This window comes from Phalaenopsis equestris, unplaced genomic scaffold (assembly GCF_001263595.1).
Source record: "Phalaenopsis equestris unplaced genomic scaffold, ASM126359v1 Scaffold000272, whole genome shotgun sequence".
NCBI lineage: Eukaryota > Viridiplantae > Streptophyta > Magnoliopsida > Asparagales > Orchidaceae > Phalaenopsis > Phalaenopsis equestris.
Window position 1 is genome coordinate 1,075,485 of NW_018164714.1, and position 6,102 is coordinate 1,081,586.

A 6,102-nucleotide genomic window follows, 5' to 3' on the forward strand; every position below is an offset into this window, starting at 1 on the left:
CGCTTCAATCCACCGGCTTCCTCGTGCCCGACGAAGAAGGGTTTCACGATATTTTTCGTCTTCCCGTCGTTCCGCAAGCCCTGCGATTGTCTGCTTCGACGACAAAGGGTTTTGCGTTTCGTCGTTTCTTCATTCCGTCGTTCGTCGTTCCGCAAGCCCTGCGATTGTCTGCTTCGACGACAAAGGGTTTTGCGTTTCGTCGTTTCGTCGTTTCGTCGTTTCGTCATTTCGTCATTTCGTCATTTCGTCATTTCGTCTTTTCGCCTACTCCTGCGCTTCGTCTCTCCTCACCTGCACTCGACGGCATTTCCTGGATAGCAGTTCACGTTGTCTTCTGTACTCGACGATGCCTTCACCCTGCCCGATAGAATCGACATTGCCTCAGTCGCCCGGCCCGACAGAAGATCTGCTCGCCTTGTAGCTCGCCTAGCATCTCTTCAGATGGCCTCGACCATGCGTTCCTATGCCACTGCAGTTGCCGGCGACTTTCCTATTTTTACTCGTGCTCCTCTTTCAGGTTCAGAGCCTGGTTTTCATATCGACAAGTCATGAAATGTTCCATAATCATTTCACAAGGCTCTTGAAGGTGGTGGCGATCAAACCTTCATTAAAAAACTGGGGAAAAAATGAGAAGTCTGCTCTTATTCTCACAGAGGTTGCAACCAATACTCTAGCATCTTCGTGGTGTGGCTCAAGTGGAAAATTTTCTTTATGATCACCCAAAACTTGAGATCACTCAAAAAGAATTTGATGCTATGAAGTTGTTGGGCAGTTGGAATATTGGTTTACTTGACGGTCAACACATACTAAATCAGTTGTCTCACGATGTCGATTACACTTGCATCTTTTCTCGGAAAGTTATCAAGATTGACAACTCGACAACCGTTATATGAAAATTCTGAAGTGGACTGTTGGTTTTGATCCAAAACAGAGTCTCCTATCTTTCCAGTTTGAATAAAGTTTTCGGGGTTAAAGTTACATATGCTCAACTTGGAAATTCTCTACTCCTTAGCAACTGTTTACGGTAAGCCTCTCAAGGTTGATAGTCCTACGTTTGCTGTCACCAGACCCTCTGTGGCTTGTGTATTAATTGAGAGGGATATCACTCAATCAGCTCCGGATGAGATATAGATTGGAACCACTCACAACGGGTATTGGCAAAATTGTGAAATAGAACTACACCCTCCTTATTGCTCTCATTGCAGTATATTTGGTCACAGCTCAACTATTTGCTATCGTTTGCAACCTCATCTAAGGCCGGATATCACTAAAGATCAACCACATATCATCCCTGTTGAGAAGATGCAACCCGATCATATTTCCAACACCGCAGTTCCTGATGAAGAACACCATACTACAACTACAGACCTAGTTGTGATTATACCATCCACTGTTATTGAAGAAGACTTACATGTCAAGACACACGAGAGTACTCCTTCAATAGGGCTCTTTTAATCAAATAACAGATCAGCCGGTACAACATGTAGTTGTTTCTAATGTTCAACAACCTGCACATCTTCAACACACTTTAGACCAAGATCAGGTGAGCCAATTTTCGGATGAGGAATGGCAGGTCTACTCTAGAAGGAAGAAGAAGAATGGAGGGCGACTCCAACTCGGGAACATATTGGATGATATGTTGGCTACTATTGGCAATGACAATCATCTTACCAACTTATTAGCTTGCTCCTTCCCTAGAACTAGAGGTAGATGCAAGACCAATTTGGGTGGCTCTCTAGCCACCTGATATTATGTATTTCGGTACTTTTAGGCATTTCCCTTAAGTCTCTAATGGACCTTCCTATATTTTCTAGTTTTGGAACCATTTGTGGTTTTTGCGTGGGCAGGGTGTCATGTTTGGCCCTCTCACACATTGTGTCTGTATCTTTCTTTCTAGTTAATATATTAGCCTTTTTGGGCTTTCTAATATATATATATATATATATAAAGCCCAAAGAGGAATATATTAATAAAAGGAAAGGTACAGAGAGGTAAGATGAAATGGCCCAAATTGGCACCAAAACCACCCGACATGCAGCACACACGTAGAAAATACATGTATACCCAAAAAGATTAAAAAGTAGACATAGAAAAGTGTACGCCAATAGTCTGCCAACACTCGCAGATTCAGTTAGCATGCGAAAGATCTAATTTAGCCTTACCTCTTTCTCTGGTTCTAGGACGGGAGTCAGCTAACAAATTGTTAAGTTTGTTGTCGTTACCTGAAACAACTAATGTATCATCCATCAAGTTTGGTAATAGGCCTCCATTCTTCTTCTTCTTCCTAGATGTATAAACCTGTCATTCCTCATCCGAAGATTGACTCATTTGATCAGTGGATTGGTCCAAAGATAGTCGGACAGGTGTAAGTTGTTGCAATAGAAATATTGCCACCTGTTACATCAATGACAGGTTTTAGGGCAGGTGAAGTCTGAAATGTCTCTCCCGCCCCCACGAAAGGAGGTTTCATAGACGGGGAACTTACATCATGAGCATTGTGTGGAGCCTGAATGGTTTACATATTACCCGCGAGGATATACTTCTGATAATCAATAGTGTCAATAACTTGGAGCGGACCAGGAGGAGGGGGAATCACTACCTCTGGATGAGCACTTTGCTTCTTTGGTCTAAGATGTGGGTGTAGATGGTGACATTAAAAAATGGAGTGACCGAACATACGACAATTCGAGCAATACGAAGGGAAAGGCTCAATCACAATCTTTTGTCAATATCCATGGTATTGTATGTCTAACCAAATTTCCTTAGAAGCAATTGAAGTGATATCCCTTTCAACAAATACTCTGGCTTCAGAGAGACTAGAAGGATTAAAAGTAAGAATGTTCGTTTTGAGTTGCTTACCATAAGCTGAAGCAATAGAGTACAATATTTTCTGAGTAAAATAATGAAATTGCAGACCAAGCAGACGAATCCAAACCGAAATGATTGGTGGTTCCGTCTGTGAGTCAAAATCTATCGATCATTTCAAAATCTTCATTGCTTTGTTATCAATCCAGATTAATCTTCTAGCAAATACGCGTGTGTAATCTTCTTCATTATTAAGTTGAATAAGGATGTATCTTCTATCTAAAAGTCTAATTTTTCACTCTCCAACAAAGTACATAAGCTCTATTTTGAGATGGTCATAAAGAAATTTCCCGACCAAATTCAGACGACAGGAGAAGGCAAGCTGATTACATTCAGCTTCCGTAAAAAAAATGACCCCATTCTTCCGACCAAGTTTCTTGATGTCCTATGCCAACTCAAACGAAGAAGGAAAAGAACATGATTTAGGAGCACCTGAGGCATGGACACCTGCAAGGGCAGCAGCATACGATCTGTCTGGAGCCATCACCAAAAGCAGTAGGCGTGGCAATATGACAACATAGTTACAATGGACGAAATAGCAAAAGCCGAAAGGGGAACAGTGGTGTTGGTTCAAATAAGCCGACGAGCTAGCTCCACTAATAAGATGAGCTATCTAGAAGAGTTAAACGAAAAGTGCGAGAAGGATAAAGAGGCTAGCAATGTTGAGCAAAAGAGCACGTGGTGCAAGGCAACGTCAAAGAGTGTGTGCAAGATGACGAAAACCAGAGTGGAGGAACAACAAAGCTAGTTGGGATTTTCTTCAAAAAATGACGCAAGGGCAGCAGCATACGATCTGTCTGAAGCCATCACCAAAAGCGGTAGGCGTGGCAATATGACAGCATAGTTACAATGGACGAAATAGCAAAAGCCGAAAGGGGAACAGTGGTGTTGGTTCAAATAAGCCGACGAGCTAGCTCCACTAATAAGATGAGCTATCTAGAAGAGTTAAACGAAAAGTGCGAGAAGGATAAAGAGGCTAGCAATGTTGAGCAAAAGAGCATGTGGTGCAAGGCAACGTCAAAGAGTGCGTGCAAGATGACGAAAACCAGAGTGGAGGAACAATAAAGCTAGTTGGGATTTTCTTCAAAAAATGGTAGGAATATATTAATAAAAGGAAAGGTACAGAGAGGTTAGATGAAATGGCCCAAATTGGCACCAAAATCACCCAACATACAGCACACATGTAGAAAATACATGTATACCCAAAAAGATCAAAAGATTAAAAAGTAAACATAGAAAAAAAGTACGCCAATAGTCTGTCAACACTCGTAGATTCAGTTAGCATGCAAAAGATCCAATTTAGCCTTGCCTCTGCCTCTGGTTTAAGCTTGTTTTCATTACCCGAAACAACTAATGTATCATCCATCAAGTTTGGTAATAGGCCTCCATTCTTCTTCTTCTTCCTAGATGTATAAACTTGTCATTCCTCATCCGAAGATTGACTCATTTGATCAGTGGATTGGTCCAAAGATGGTCGGACAGGTGTAGGTTGTTGCACATCATGAGCCTCATAAGCCTGAGTAACAGTAACAACATGTTCGATCTGATAAGACGATAGAAAAGCAATAGAAATATTGTCACCTGTTACATCAATGACAGGTTTTAGGGCAGGTGAAGTCTGAAATGTCTCCCCCGCCCCCACGAAAAGAGGTTTCATAGACGGGGAACTTACATCATGAGCATTGTGTGGAGCCTGAATGGTTTACATATTACCCGCGAGGATATACTTCTGATAATCAATAGTGTCAATAACTTGGAGCGGACCAGGAGGAGGGGGAATCACTACCTCTGGATGAGCACTTTGCTTCTTTGGTCTAAGATGTGGGTGTAGATGGTGACATTAAAAAATGGAGTGACCGAACATACGACAATTCGAGCAATACGAAGGGAAAGGCTCAATCACAATCTTTTGTCAATATCCATGGTATTGTATGTCTAACCAAATTTCCTTAGAAGCAATTGAAGTGATATCCCTTTCAACAAATACTCTGGCTTCAGAGAGACTAGAAGGATTAAAAGTAAGAATGTTCGTTTTGAGTTGCTTACCATAAGCTGAAGCAATAGAGTACAATATTTTCTGAGTAAAATAATGAAATTGCAGACCAAGCAGACGAATCCAAACCGGAATGATTGGTGGTTCCGTCTGTGAGTCAAAATCTATCGACCATTCCAACATCTCCATCGCTCTATTATCGATCCAGTTTACCCCTCTAGCAAATAATTGTGTGTAATCCTCTTCGTTAATGGGTTGAATACGAATGTTTCTTCCATCTAAAAGTCCAATTGTCCAATCCCTAACAAGACGCATAAGCTCAAATTCCCACTAATAAGCTCCATTTTAAGATGACCAAAAATAAATTTCTCAACCAAATTCAATTGACAGGAGGAAGTGAGTTGATTACATTCAGCTTTTGTAAGAAAAAATGATAGGCTTCCCATTCTTTCTACCAGGTTTCTTGAAGTCCTTCGCCAACTCCAACGAAGGAGCAAAGTAGCACGATTTAGGAGTGCCCGAGGTGTGGGCTCCCACAAGGGCGGTAGCATACTATCTGTTTGAAGCCATACCACAATAGGGAGGCACGACAAAAGTACAACAAAATTGCACTGGATGGACGAGCGAAATCTGGAAGGAGGGAAGCAAAAAACAAGCACTGCTAAGTCGAGCAGAGGACAAAGCAGAAAACGAAGTCGTAGAAGTCAAATGACAGAAGTTGCAGAAGCTGGAGCCGAAGACGGGCATGCAAAGTAGTAGAAAACAGCAGAATGCGTAGCTCAATGAGCTCTTCGAAGACAGACGACGACCGTGAAAGTGTCTAAACCGCAGAAGACACGATCTGCAGAGCCTCGAAGAAGCTCAACGAAGACGATGAACAGGGTTTTTCGAACAAAGACAATGGAGCAGAGCAATTTTCGAGCGTGAAAATATTGTGGCAGGCTAGGGTTCGTCGTGAGGCGAAACCCTACCAGAGCCACCCGTCACTTCCATTTATTATCAGATAGAGAGTATATATATATATATATGTGTGTGTGTGTGTGTGTGTGTGTGTGTGTGTGTGTTCCGAAATTCTATCATTTAAGCTCCCAAAATCTTCTCAAATTCTATCATTTAAGCTCCCAAAATCTTCTCAAATTCTATCATTTAAGCTCCCAAAATCTTCTCAAATTCTATCATTTAAGCTCCCAAAATCTTCTCAAATTCCTCTTTTTCAACTACATCTAATCCTAATTTAGCGGTTC

General features: G+C 41.7%; 1 protein-coding gene across 2 annotated transcripts in view; it reads right to left on the bottom strand.

The window, feature by feature from the left end:
• The window catches only part of LOC110024738 (phosphatidylinositol 4-kinase alpha 1), a gene marked incomplete at its 5' end in the record, with an annotated part of 92,269 nt that overhangs the window by 48,175 nt on the left and 37,992 nt on the right, over positions 1-6,102 (bottom strand).